At 40.5% G+C, this 15191-nt stretch overlaps 1 protein-coding gene across 1 annotated transcript in view; it reads left to right on the top strand.

The window, feature by feature from the left end:
• flt4 (fms related receptor tyrosine kinase 4) overlaps positions 1-15191 on the top strand; it is a 332301-nt gene that overhangs the window by 208671 nt on the left and 108439 nt on the right.

The raw sequence follows: 15191 nt of genomic DNA, 5'->3' as shown, positions 1-15191 counted from the left end.
TATGGCTGTCAGGTTCACCCCGTAATAGAAATCACAGTCAACCTGATAATCAATGAAACACACCAGGAGTCACTGCTTCTCTTTTGCTCGTAGAGCGTTGGGTCACGAAGAGAGAGAAATTATATCGCTTGAGCAACAGATTTCATTCATTCCTTCTCTCCTTCCCTCTCTCTGCTGAGTGACACTCTACCTCACTTTTTATTAATTCAATCAATCAATCAATCAATTTTTTTATATAGCGCCAAATCACAACAAACAGTTGCCCCAAGGCGCTTTATATTGTAAGGCAAGGCCATACAATAATTATGTAAAACCCCAACGGTCAAAACGACCCCCTGTGAGCAAGCACTTGGCTACAGTGGGAAGGAAAAACTCCCTTTTAACAGGAAGAAACCTCCAGCAGAACCAGGCTCAGGGAGGGGCAGTCTTCTGCTGGTACTGGTTGGGGCTGAGGGAGAGAACCAGGAAAAAGACATGATGTGGAGGGGAGCAGAGATCGATCACTAATGATTAAATGCAGAGTGGTGCATACAGAGCAAAAAGAGAAAGAAACAGTGCATCATGGGAACCCCCAGGCAGTCTACATCTATAGCAGCATAACTAAGGGATGGTTTAGGGTCACCTGATCCAGCCCTAACTATAAGCTTTAGCAAAAAGGAAAGTTTTAAGCCTAATCTTAAAAGTAGAGAGGGTGTCTGTCTCCCTGATCTGAATTGGGAGCTGGTTCCACAGGAGAGGAGCCTGAAAGCTGAAGGCTCTGCCTCCCATTCTACTCTTACAAACCCTAGGAACTACAAGTAAGCCTGCAGTCTGAGAGCGAAGTGCTCTATTGGAGTGATATGGTACTACGAGGTCCCTAAGATAAGATGGGACCTGATTATTCAAAACCTTATAAGTAAGAAGAAGAATTTTAAATTCTATTCTAGAATTAACAGGAAGCCAATGAAGAGAGGCCAGTATGGGTGAGATATGCTCTCTCCTTCTAGTCCCCGTCAGTACTCTAGCTGCAGCATTTTGAATTAACTGAAGGCTTTTTAGGGAACTTTTAGGACAACCTGATAATAATGAATTACAATAGTCCAGCCTAGAGGAAATAAATGCATGAATTAGTTTTTCAGCATCACTCTGAGACAAGACCTTCTGATTTTAGAGATATTGCGTAAATGCAAAAAAGCAGTCCTACATATTTGTTTAATATGCGCTTTGAATGACATATCCTGATCAAAAATGACTCCAAGATTTCTCACAGTATTACTAGAGGTCAGGGTAATGCCATCCAGAGTAAGGATCTGGTTAGACACCATGTTTCTAAGATTTGTGGGGCCAAGTACAATAACTTCAGTTTTATCTGAGTTTAAAAGCAGGAAATTAGAGGTCATCCATGTCTTTATGTCTGTAAGACAATCCTGCAGTTTAGCTAATTGGTGTGTGTCCTCTGGCTTCATGGATAGATAAAGCTGGGTATCATCTGCGTAACAATGAAAATTTAAGCAATACCATCTAATAATACTGCCTAAGGGAAGCATGTATAAAGTGAATAAAATTGGTCCTAGCACAGAACCTTGTGGAACTCCATAATTAACTTTAGTCTGTGAAGAAGATTCCCTATTTACATGAACAAATTGTAATCTATTAGACAAATATGATTCAAACCACCGCAGCGCAGTGCCTTTAATACCTATAGCATGCTCTAATCTCTGTAATAAAATTTTATGGTCAACAGTATCAAAAGCAGCACTGAGGTCTAACAGAACAAGCACAGAGATGAGTCCACTGTCCGAGGCCATAAGAAGATCATTTGTAACCTTCACTAATGCTGTTTCTGTACTATGATGAATTCTAAAACCTGACTGAAACTCTTCAAATAGACCATTCCTCTGCAGATGATCAGTTAGCTGTTTTACAACTACCCTTTCAAGAATTTTTGAGAGAAAAGGAAGGTTGGAGATTGGCCTATAATTAGCTAAGATAGCTGGGTTAAGTGATGGCTTTTTAAGTAATGGTTTAATTACTGCCACCTTAAAAGCCTGTGGTACATAGCCAACTAACAAAGATAGATTGATCATATTTAAGATCGAAGCATTAAATAATGGTAGGGCTTCCTTGAGCAGCCTGGTAGGAATGGGGTCTAATAAACATGTTGATGGTCTGGATGAAGTAACTAATGAAAATAACTCAGACAGAACAATCGGAGAGAAAGAGTCTAACCAAATACCGGCATCACTGAAAGCAGCCAAAGATAACGATACGTCTTTGGGATGGTTATGAGTAATTTTTTCTCTAATAGTTAAAATTTTGTTAGCAAAGAAAGTCATGAAGTCATTACTAGTTAAAGTTAATGGAATACTCAGCTCAATAGAGCTCTGACTCTTTGTCAGCCTGGCTACAGTGCTGAAAAGAAACCTGGGGTTGTTCTTATTTTCTTCAATTAGTGATGAGTAGAAAGATGTCCTAGCTTTACGGAGGGCTTTTTATAGAGCAACAGACTCTTTTTCCAGGCTAAGTGAAGATCTTCTAAATTAGTGAGACGCCATTTCCTCTCCAACTTACGGGTTATCTGCTTTAAGCTACGAGTTTGTGAGTTATACCACGGAGTCAGGCACTTCTGATTTAAAGCTCTCTTTTTTAGAGGAGCTACAGCATCCAAAGTTGTCTTCAATGAGGATGTAAAACTATTGACGAGATACTCTATCTCACTTACAGAGTTTAGGTAGCTACTCTGCACTGTGTTGGTATATGGCATTAGAGAACATAAAGAAGGAATCATATCCTTAAACCTAGTTACAGCGCTTTCTGAAAGACTTCTAGTGTAATGAAACTTATTCCCCACTGCTGGGTAGTCCATCAGAGTAAATGTAAATGTTATTAAGAAATGATCAGACAGAAGGGAGTTTTCAGGGAATACTGTTAAGTCTTCTATTTCCATACCATAAGTCAGAACAAGATCTGAGATATGATTAAAGTGGTGGGTGGACTCATTTACTTTTTGAGCAAAGCCAATAGAGTCTAATAATAGATTAAATGCAGTGTTCAGGCTGTCATTCTCAGCATCTGTGTGGATGTTAAAATCGCCCACTATAATTATCTTATCTGAGCTAAGCACCAAGTCAGACAAAAGGTCTGAAAATTCACAGAGAAACTCACAGTAACGACCAGGTGGACGATAGATAATAACAAATAAAACTTGTTTTTGGGACTTCTAATTTGGATGGACAAGACTAAGAGTCAAGCTTTCAAATGAATTAAAGCTCTGTCTGGGTTTTTGATTAATTAATAAGCTGGAATGGAAGATTGCTGCTAATCCTCCGCCCCGGCCCGTGCTACAAGCATTCTGACAGTTAGTGTGACTCGGGGGTGTTGACTCATTTAAACTAACATATTCATCCTGCTGTAACCAGGTTTCTGTAAGGCAGAATAAATCAATATGTTGATCAATTATTATATAATTTACCAACAGGGACTTAGAAGAGAGAGACCTAATGTTTAATAGACCACATTTAACTGTTTTAGTCTGTGGTGCAGTTGAAGGTGCTATATTATTTTTTCTTTTTGAATTTTTATGCTTAAATAGATTTTTGCTGGTTATTGGTAGTCTGGGAGCAGACACCGTCTCTACGGGGATGGGGTAATGAGGGGATGGCAGGGGGGAGAGAAGCTGCAGAGAGGTGTGTAAGACTACAACTCTGCTTCCTGGTCCCAACCCTGGATAGTCACGGTTTGGAGGATTTAAGAAAATTGGCCAGATTTCTAGAAATGAGAGCTGCTCCATCCAAAGTGGGATGGATGCCGTCTCTCCTAACAAGACCAGGTTTTCCCCAGAAGCTTTGCCAATTATCTATGAAGCCCACCTCATTTTTTGGACACCACTCAGACAGCCAGCAATTCAGGGAGAACATGCGGCTAAACATGTCACTCCCGGTCTGATTGGGGAGGGGCCCAGAGAAAACTACAGAGTCCGACATTGTTTTTGCAAAGTTACACACCGATTTAATGTTAATTTTAGTGACCTCCGATTGGCGTAACCGGGTGTCATTACTGCCGACGTGAATTACAATCTTACCAAATTTACGCTTAGCCTTAGCCAGCAGTTTCAAATTTCCTTCAATGTCGCCTGCTCTGGCCCCGGAAGACAATTGACTATGGTTGCTGGTGTCGCTAACTTCACATTTCGCAAAACAGAGTCGCCAATAACCAGAGTTTGATCCTCGGCGGGTGTGTCGTCGAGTGGGGAAAAACGGTTAGAAATGTGAACGGGTTGGCGGTGTACACGGGGCTTCTGTTTAGGACTACGCTTCCTCCTCACAGTCACCCAGTCGGCCTGCTTTCCCGACTGCTCGGGATCTGCCAGGGGGTAACTAACGGCGGCTAAGCTACCTTGGTCCGCACCGACTACAGGGGCCTGGCTAGCTGTAGAATTTTCCACGGTGCGGAGCCGAGTCTCCAATTCGCCCAGCCTGGCTTCCAAAGCTACGAATAAGCTACACTTATTACAAGTACCGTTACTGCTAAAGGAGGCCGAGGAATAACTAAACATTTCACACCCAGAGCAGAAAAGTGCGGGAGAGACAGGAGAAGCCGCCATGCTAAATCGGCTAAGAGCTAGTAGCTACGCTAAGCTAGCGGATTCCTAAAAACACGCAAAGTGAATAATGTGTAAATAATTTAGAGGTGATTCAGCAGAAGGAGTGCTTTAGTTAAGGCACGTAAAGATTACACTGGGAAACAAATCGTAATCTAGATAACTAGATCAATCTAACTGCGCAGATTAAACAGCTAACAGATACAGCAAAACACCGCTGTGCTCCGGAACAGGAAGTGATACAATACCACAGTGAGAGCCAACCACCAGTAGAGGCAAGCAAGGCAAAATCTAGAATCTGCAAATTCAAGCAAACAAGGATGCCGTCACCATGCTTACAAAGCAGAAATGATCAGCACAGTCTCTCCCGGGAACAAGGACAGTTTCAATCTTTAGTTAAGTGTCAACATCATCAAAATAAGATAACAAATACCACGTGTGAATGCGTGGCAACAGCTTGTTTTTCTACTTGCTCTGACTAAGCAAAACAAAATCCTCAGATATCCCATGTATCTGAACACAGTTTATTCACAGTTTTTCCAATAATGGCAAAGGATGTGAATAGTTATGTGTCATTTCTTTTTTTAATTTTTAATAAATTTGCAAAACTCTCTCTCTCTCTCTCTGTCTCTCTCTCTCTCTCTCAAAAAAAAGGTTTTTCACATTTCATTATGGGGTATTGTGTGTAGAATATAAGGTTGTCACATAAAAAAATGTGGAAAAAGTGAAGTGCTGTGAATATTTTCTGGGTGCACTGTACACACAACATGTGCACAATAGTCTTGTGTATTTAGCATGAATTTATGACTGCCTTCCTTTCTCAGAGAAATCACATATGACTGTGGCAAGATTGTCGCACAACAGTGGTGCCACCATCGTGCATACATTGTACCACAGCGCATTTGTGGCAAATGCGAAACAGTCTTATATATGGGACTGCAACTTTATTTTTTGCCTAAACATTGGTGAGCATATTCTTGAGGGGCCTGTGCTGGAGTTTTTAGATGACTCTCACAAATTGCCAACAGTCTTATGTCTGTATGACTGAGGCGGGGGGTTACATGTTCATAGTATCCATCACAGGACAGCATTTAAACCTGAGCACACTGCTCAGATGTGCCTTATATAAGTGAGTTCACAATGCACGTACACTCAGTTTGCCTGCACATATTATTGCTAGCCAGCTGCAACGGTGCAATTCGAAGGCGGTGTGCAATGGCCATTGTACGAAAAAAGTAAAACAGAGTGGTGGATGCTGTGACATATCTTCACCTGTGCATGTTCCCAGTTGACCTTTCCTCTGTAGAGTTGCAATGAAACAATCAAGATGTGCTTGTGGTGTAGACTTTATGCTTTGATTAAAGGAAATTACCAAAAATATTACATTAACCAATCAAGAATTACAGCCTATTTTTATACACAGTCCCTCCAGTCTCTCAGAGACCTTAGGTAATTGGACAAATTCAATATAAGCATTATTTTTCATACAAATGATCAGATTTACATGCAGTTTTAATTTGACAAGTTAAAATTGGATAAACTAGGAATCTCTGTATTAAAGCCGCAGATGATATGCTCGTGTTTGACTTTCTTTTTGCATTGTCAAAGGTCACAGGTAATGACGTCAGTGTCTTTTGGAATTAATGAAGCTTCACTTTTCACGTCGCTTTATTAATGATGGATAAATGTCCTCTTTAATGAATTTCAACATCATAGTTCTGTTTTTAGCAGGAAGCAACAACATTGCCACTTTTTACTAAAGTTAAATAATTACACACATTAAACAAATAAGTAAAGCTCCTTTTTGGGGGGTGGGATTTGCTCATTTGTAAGCATATCATAAATTATGATGTGGTAGAGTGTGGACTGGAATTTAGGGGCCTAAAGATTAAAGAAAATATTTTGTAAGCAGAGGATCATAGGTTTAATCTCCTGACCAGATGTGAATGAGGACTGCACTTGTTTCACTCTCATTAGCACCACTAATGTAGAAACATTTCAAAGATGATCAGTGCCTCAGGCATGTATGTGTGCATGCAACACACTAAAGTGCGCTGATCTCCTCCTGTATTAGATGGAAAAGCAGTCCATTTAGTCCTTTTTTTTTTTGCCTCCTTGCTCTCGGCCGAGACGGACGCATTTTTCCTCTCTCCCTCCCTCCCTCCCTCCTGCTTCTGTGGCGTGTTGTCTGTGAGGCTGCCAGCTTTGCTCTTCTGGAAAACGGCAAAAATGGATCTGTTAAAGTGGTCTCTGAACGCAATTGACACTATTTTTTCTACAAGACACTCGGGACGGAGGACCCGACCTGTCCTGCCGGGACGCATGTGATGGGCTACGTGATGGACAGTTGGAGGCAGGTCATGTGCCTTTACACGCTGTCTGTGGAGGACGTCGAAGATGTGTATATATTTGGCTCGGTGGTGACCGGCTTTCTGCTGTGTGGAGCGGGCATAGCGCTGGTTTACCGGAAAATTAAGAAGGTGGAAGCAGCAATAATTGGCTCGTCCAGGCTGCCCCACATGATTGATTCGATTGGAAGGGCAGTGTCAGCTCAGTTGGTGGGTGTTAACCGCACGTTGGAAACCATTTCTGGGAAGATGGCTGCACTGGAAAACCGCTTTGATCGTCAGTAATGACCACATCTCCTCTCCTATATTCAGATGTATTGAAAGTCACTCTGTTTCAGACTGTGGAATCTTTCAGGCGTCTGCTAATCTGGATATTCATTCGGCTTCCCAAAACACAGCTGCACTTCAAGGCCGCTGTGATAAAAACCTCCTGAAGAAGAACAACACTTAAGCCTCGCTCCCTGGTCTCCCCCCGCCCTTACCTTCTCCAGCTCTGACGTTGACTGTGGACAGTGGACTGTTCAGGGCTGGGCCCCTTTTCCCTCCAGGATGGACAAACAAGGCCATTGATGGCGCCTAAAGGCTGCCTCCGGAGTGTTCTGTCTGATAACTGGACTTTTCAAATCTCGTCGTCGTCTCGTCATCTCTTGTCTGTGTGTGTGATCATTGTTTTTTTGTGCTGATGGGTTTTTTTTTTCCTGCATTGCTGCTGTGTGGTTTAATGCAGCAGCTATGAAGGTTTTTCTGTCCCTAGTTTTACCTTGTGTGTGCTTTTTATATGTGTTCATGTAACAGGCTGGCTTATGTGTGTTGTGTGTTATGTGTGTGTCGTCTGTTGTCATGAGGCCGGTCATGGTTTGCTCAGCCCTGCTGTTGACCTAGGCAGGGATGTACATCTGGAGCTGGTCCCCGGGCGCCTAAAGGCGACCTCTTCTCCTAACTGGCAATTAGGATGGGTTAAATGCAGTAGACACAATTCATTGTGCAGGGAACATGTTCCTATGTGCATATGACAATAAAATTCTTTTGAATCCTTTGAATCCTTGAATCCTTACCATTTCAGCTATTGGGATGAGTTGGTCATCCACCAGCTGAAGAGATAGTGGGTCAAATCCAAGTTATAGCTGCCTACATGTTGAAGTGTCCTTGTACAATGCTCTGATCCCCTGCTTCACCAAAATTAAAAACCACATGAGGATGAAGATTGATGTGGTGATACACAGTTGCACAACCACAACACATGTTCTTCACACCCAACCTGACAATTTTTATGGGATGATTTGAAAGGTATAAGAACATCTACACCAAAACATGTTTATAATGTATCCTTTAGCAAAATAAGCTACCTGAGATTGCTACATGTTGCATTCCACCACAGCGATGGGACCTCAACAAAATTATGGATCGAGGGCTCCTTTTTGTTCTGAATGCTTTTGTGGGTGTCATCGTTACAGTTTTTGCCAGATAATGAAATAAAGCTGTACGCATGTGTCTTATTCCACCATGCCTAGTTTCAGATCTGAATCGGGACCAGTTTAGTGATAGTTTTCAATTATATTGGTTTGTTAGTGTTGGAGAAATTGGTCAATATGCCCCATATCATAATGGTATGATATGGGGCACACCAGTGCCTTGGCCATTTCAAGACCAAGGCACTGGTCAGGGCAGAAGCTACAAGCTACAAAAACAAGCTACAAAAACACTGCCACAGATAAACAAATGCCTTTGAAAACAGAATAGTAACAGTAATAATTATCTCTATACAAAGGAGAAGCGTTCCCCCATGAAAGTTAATCTGGGAGATTCAAATTTCAGACATTTTCAGACAAGCACCTGGTCTTAGGTTTTCTATTTCCTATGTTTACTGAGTATTTGTTTTCCAAACTGGATGCAAATCATTTGCCTGCTAAAGAAAGACTCTTAAATCAAGGCTTCATAATGGCAGTGATGAGGCAGTGATTTTTCCAGTAGCAGGAACTGGGAGACTAGTCAGGTTTGAGGGACAGATAAATTCAGCAATGTACAGAGACATCCTGGATGAAAACCTGCTCCAGAGCGCTCTTGACCTCAGACTGGGTTGATGATTCATCTTCAACAGGACAATGACCCTAAGCACACAGCCAAGATATCAAAGGAGTGGCTTCAACAACAACATCTTGGTGTGGTACATTCGCTGCTCTCAGGCTGACAAGAAGGTTCTGGAGAGAGTCAGTAAGTCAGCACAGAACATCATAGGAGCGCAGCTGTCCTCTCTGTCAGACATCAAATCAAATCAAATCAATTTTATTTATATAGCGCCAAATCACAACAAACAGTTGCCCCAAGGCGCCTTATATTGTAAGGCAAGGCCATACAATAATTACGGAAAAACCCCAATGGTCAAAACGACCCCCTGTGAGCAAGCACTTGGCAACAGTGGGAAGGAAAAACTCCCTTTTAACAGGAAGAAACCTCCAGCAGAACCAGGCTCAGGGAGGGGCAGTCTTCTGCTGGGACTGGTTGGGGCTGAGGGAGAGAACCAGGAAAAAGACATGCTGTGGAGGGGAGCAGAGATCAATCACTAAAGATTAAATGCAGAGTGGTGCATACAGAGCAAAAAGAGAAAGAAACACTCAGTGCATCATGGGAACCCCCCAGCAGTCTAAGTCTATACCAGCATAACTAAGGGATGGTTCAGGGTCACCTGATCCAGCCCTAACTATAAGCTTTAGCAAAAAAGGAAAGTTTTAAGCCTAATCTTAAAAGTAGAGAGGGTGTCTGTCTCCCTGATCTGAATTGGGAGCTGGTTCCACAGGAGAGGAGCCTGAAAGCTGAAGGCTCTGCCTCCCAGTCTACTCTTACAAACCCTAGGAACTACAAGTAAGCCTGCAGTCTGAGAGCAAAGCGCTCTATTGGGGTGATATGGTACTATGAGGTCCCTAAGATAAGATGGGACCTGATTATTCAAAACCTTATAAGTAAGAAGAAGAATTTTAAATTCTATTCTAGAATTAACAGGAAGCCAATGAAGAGAGGCCAATGTGGGTGAGATATGCTCTCTCCTTCTAGTCCCTGTCAGCACTCTAGCTGCAGCATTTTGAATTAACTGAAGGCTTTTCATGGAACTTTTAGGAGAAGCATCAGCTTTGATGGTTCACACCCCGGGCACAGCCTGTTCTCACTGCTGCCCTCAGGAAAGAGGTACCGGTCCATCAAGGCCCGCACATCCAGACTCACCAACATGTTCTACCCAAGTGCAATACGGGTATTGAATGCACATTCTACGGTTGGCTGACTTACATACACCTACTGGCTCCTTGTAAATACATGTACAGTAGTGTTCAGAGTAATAGTAGTGCTATGTGACTAAAACGATTAATCCAGGTTTTGAGTAAATTTCTTATTGTTACATGGGAAATAAGGTACCAGTAGATTCAGTAGATTCTCACAAATCCAACAAGACCAAGCATTCATGATATGCACACTCTTAAGGCTATGAAATTGGGCTATTAGTAAAAAAGAAGAAGAAAAGGGGGTGTTCACAATAATAGTAGCATCTGCTGTTGACGCTGCAAACTCAAAACTATTATGTTCAAACTGCTTTTTAGCAATCCTGTGAATCACTAAATTAGTATTTAGTTGTACAACCACAGTTTTTCATGATGTCTTCACATCTGCAAGGCATTAATTTTGTTGGTCCATTGGAAAACCAATAAACCATGGATAACTAAGGGGCTTCAGAGGGCATGTAAAAAGAAAAACTTACTATATAAACAATTCATAAAACTACGAACTAAGGAAGCTGAAAGTAAGTATAAAGCATATAAGAATAAGTTAATATCATGAGACTCAGTAAAAAAAGATATTATAATGAGTTACTTGTCAAAAATAGAAATAACATCAAAAACACATGGAACATATTAAATGAAATAGTAAAAAAGAATAGAGTAACTAGAGATTATCCTTCATTTTTTCAGAGTAACAGCTACATCACGATTGATAATGACAAGTCTATTGCTGAACACTTTAATGAATACTTCGTTAATGTGGGTAAAAATCTTGCCAGTAAAATTAACTCACCAACTAATAACTTCTGGGTAAATAATTCAACGTTTAACAAATCTGTTTCAATGTTCATTGGTGGTACTCATGAAAGGGAAATACTTGATCTGGTTCATGGTTCAAAAAGTAAGTAATCGACTGATTTTAATAATTTGGATATGGCTTTATTAAAAAAAGTTATTGATTTATAGTAAAACCGTTCAATTACATTTGCAATATGTCACTAAGTACTGGTAAATTTCCTTCTCAAATGAAAATAGCCAAAGTAATTCCTCTGTTTAAAACTGGTGATAAACACACATTTTCTAATTATATACCTATATCACTTCTGCCACAATTTTCCAAAAGTTTGGAAAAAATATTTGCTAAAAGATTAAATGATTATTTACTGAAGCATAACATCATTTGTGAAGAACAATATGGATTCAGAAGGTCTCGAACTACATCACAGGCTTTGATGGACTTTGTGGAAAGTATAGCAACTACAATTGACAATAAACAATATACAGTAGGTGTTTTTTTTTTTTTTTTTTTTGATTTACAGAAAGCGTTTGACACAATTAACCATGGAATACTATTAACTAAACTGCAGAAATATGGAATCAGAGGTCTGGCATATGAATGGATAACTAGTTATTTACAAGGCAGATTTCAGTATGTTCAATTCAATAATACAAATTCTGAACTCAGAGAAGTCACATGTGGGGTGCCGCAGGGCTCAGTGCTGGGTCCTTTGTTGTTTATAATCTATATAAATGATATATACTCCACAAAAATATAAACGCAACACTTTTGGTTTTGCTCCCATTTTGTATAAGATGAACTCAAAGATCTGAAACTTTTTCCACATACACAATATCACCATTTCCCTCAAATATTGTTCACAAACCAGTATAAATCTGTGATAGTGAGCACTTCTCCTTTGCTGAGATAATCCATCCCACCTCACAGGTGTGCCATATCAAGATGCTGATTAGACACCATGATTAGTGCACAGGTGTGCCTTAGACTGTCCACAATAAAAGGCCAGTCTGAAAGGTGCAGTTTTGTTTTATTGGGGGGGGATACCAGTCAGTATCTGGTGTGACCACCATTTGCCTCATGCAGTGCAACACATCTCCTTCGCATAGAGTTGATCAGGTTGTCAATTGTGGCCTGTGGAATGTTGGTCCACTCCTCTTCAATGGCTGTGCGAAGTTGCGACGACGAACTGGAGTCAGGTCGAGACCCCGATGAGGACGACGAGCATGCAGATGAGCTTCCCTGAGACGGTTTCTGACAGTTTGTGCAGATATTCTTTGGTTATGCAAACCGATTGTTTCAGCAGCTGTCCGAGTGGCTGGTCTCAGACGATCTTGGAGGTGAACATGCTGGATGTGGAGGTCCTGGGCTGGTGTGGTTACACGTGGTCTGCGGTTGTGAGGCTGGTTGGATGTACTGCCAAATTCTCTGAAACGACTTTGGAGACGGCTTATGGTAGAGACATGAACATTCAATACATGAGCAACAGCTCTGGTTGACATTCCTGCTGTCAGCATGCCAACTGCACGCTCCCTCAAATCTTGCGACATCTGTGGCATTGTGCTGTGTGATAAAACTGCACCTTTCAGAGTGGCCTTTTATTGTGGACAGTCTAAGGCACACCTGTGCACTAATCATGGTGTCTAATCAGCATCTTGGTATGGCACACCTGTGAGGTGGGATGGATTATCTCAGCAAAGGAGAAGTGCTCACTATCACAGATTTAGACTGGTTTGTGAACAATATTTGAGGGAAATGGTGATATTGTGTATGTGGAAAAAGTTTTAGATCTTTGAGTTCATCTCATACAAAATTGGAGCAAAACCAAAAGTGTTGCGTTTATATTTTTGTTGAGCGTAAGTTGGGTGTCGAGTTCACTGAGATGTGTCCTTTTTGCGGATGATACAAATGTGTTCTGTAGCGGTGAAAATCTTGAACAGCTTCTGGACATAGTGGAGAAAGAACTGGAAAAATTTAAGGTTTGGTTTGACGCTAATAAGTTGTCACTCAACCTTGGGAAAACCAAATGTATTATATTTGGAAATAAACAGGCACCCAAATGTAAAAATTTAACTATAAACAATAAGGAAATTGAGTTAGTAAGAGAGAATAAATTTTTAGGTGTTATAATTGATAATAAACTTAGCTGGAAACCACATATAAATTATGTGAAATCAAAATTGTCAAAAACTATAGCCATTTTGTATAAAACCAAAGACGTACTGCCACAAGAAGGGTTACTTACTTTATATCATTCTCTGATGGTACCTTATATGACATATTGTGTTGAGTCATGGGGAAACACTTACAAATCAAACACCAATCCAATATTCCTTTTGCAAAAATGAGCCATACGAATCATCTGCAATAAACATTATCGTGAACCAACTCATTCTTTATTTGTGTCTTTAAATTTATTAAAATTTATAGATTTGGTCGATTACATTACAATTCAAACTTTGTTTCGAGCGAAAAACCAAGCCTTACCGAGACATGTCCAGAGTCTGTTCAGGTTGAGGGAATCCAGATATAGTTTAAGAGGTTGTGCAATTTTTATGAAACCACCAGTAAGAACAAATGTAAAGGGTTTTTGTGTCTGTGGTTGGGGTGAAGAAATGGAACGAATGTTCAACAGAGGTTAGAATGAGTGGTACCTTAGTAAGATTTAAGAAACTACTCAAAAAGAACATCATGTCTAAGTATCATAAAGAAGCAAATATAAATTGATTTATAGGGAATGTTCAATTTATAAGTGGGATTTATTGTATATTTGAATGTGAGGGTATGTATATGCGTATGTAGATATATAGATATGGGTAGGTGTATATGTATATATGTATATAAGTGACCGTGTATATGTATGTATATATATGTATATATTTATGTATGTATATAGGTATATATGGCACAGCCCAAGCAGAGGGTCACCCCCAAGAGCCTGGTCTGCTTGAGGTTTCTTCCTTATAGGGAGTTTTTCCTCACCACAGTTGCCTAGTGCTTGCTCTGGGGGTTGGTTGGTAAGGTTAGTCCTTACTTGCGTAAAGTGCCTTGATTTGACTTTCTTGTGATCTGGTACTATATAAATATAATTATAAGTGAATAGTATATTGATGTGTATATCTGTGTGTTGACATGTAGTAGTGAATTTGTATTTATGTAAATATGACTGATTAGAATTGATTGATTTGTACTAGCAGGGGTGGGCGCTAATAAGCTTTGCTTCAGCCCACACCCTTTCGGACTCACTAGTTTTGTTTATGCTTTGTGGAATTGTTCATTTTTTTCTATTTGAATATTTTGTGTGCCGAATAAAACTTGGTCATTGTCATTGATTTGGAACCAAGATTTTGCTCGTTTACTAGTGTGCTTGGGGTCATTGTCTTGTTGAAACACCCATTTCAAGGGCATGTCCTCTTCAGCATAAGGCAACATGACCTCTTCAAGTATTTTGACATATCCAAACTGATCCATGATACCCTGGTATGCGATATATAGGCCCAACACCATAGTAGGAGAAACATGCCCATATCATGATGCTTGCACCACTATGTTTCATTGTCTTCACTGTGAACTGTGGCTTGAATTCAGAGTTTGTGGGTCATCTCACAAACTGTCTGCAGCCCTTGGACCCAAAAGGAACAATTTTACTCTCATCAGTCCACAAAATATTCCTCCATTTCTCTTTAGGCCAGTTGATGTGTTCTTTGGCAAATGGTAACCTCTTCTGCACATATCTTTTATTTAACAGAGGGACTTTGTGGGGGATTCTTGCAAATAAATTAGCTTCACACAGGTGTCTTCTAACTGTCACAGCACTTACAGGTAACTCCAGACTGTCTTTGATCATCCTGGAGCTGATCAATGGGTGAGCCTTTGCCATTTTGGATATTCTTCTATCCATTTTGATGGTTGTTTTCCGTTTTCGTCCACGTGTCTCTGTTTGTTTTTTGTCCATTTTAAAGCATTGGAGATCATTGTAGATGAACAGCCTATAATTTTTTGCACCTGCGTATAAGTTTTTCCCTCTCCAATCAACTTTTTAATCAAAGTACGCTGTTCTTCTGAACAATGTCTTGAACGTCCAATTTTCCTCAGGCTTTCAAAGAGAAAAGCATGTTCAACAGGTGCTGGCTTCATCCTTAAATAGGGAACACCTGATTCACACCTGTTTGTTCCACAAAATTGAAGAACTCACTGACTGA

This window comes from Thalassophryne amazonica, chromosome 11, assembly GCF_902500255.1.
Source record: "Thalassophryne amazonica chromosome 11, fThaAma1.1, whole genome shotgun sequence".
Taxonomy (NCBI): Eukaryota; Metazoa; Chordata; class Actinopteri; order Batrachoidiformes; family Batrachoididae; genus Thalassophryne; species Thalassophryne amazonica.
Note: the sequence above shows the minus strand (reverse complement) of the source record. Positions and strands in the feature narration are given on the sequence as shown.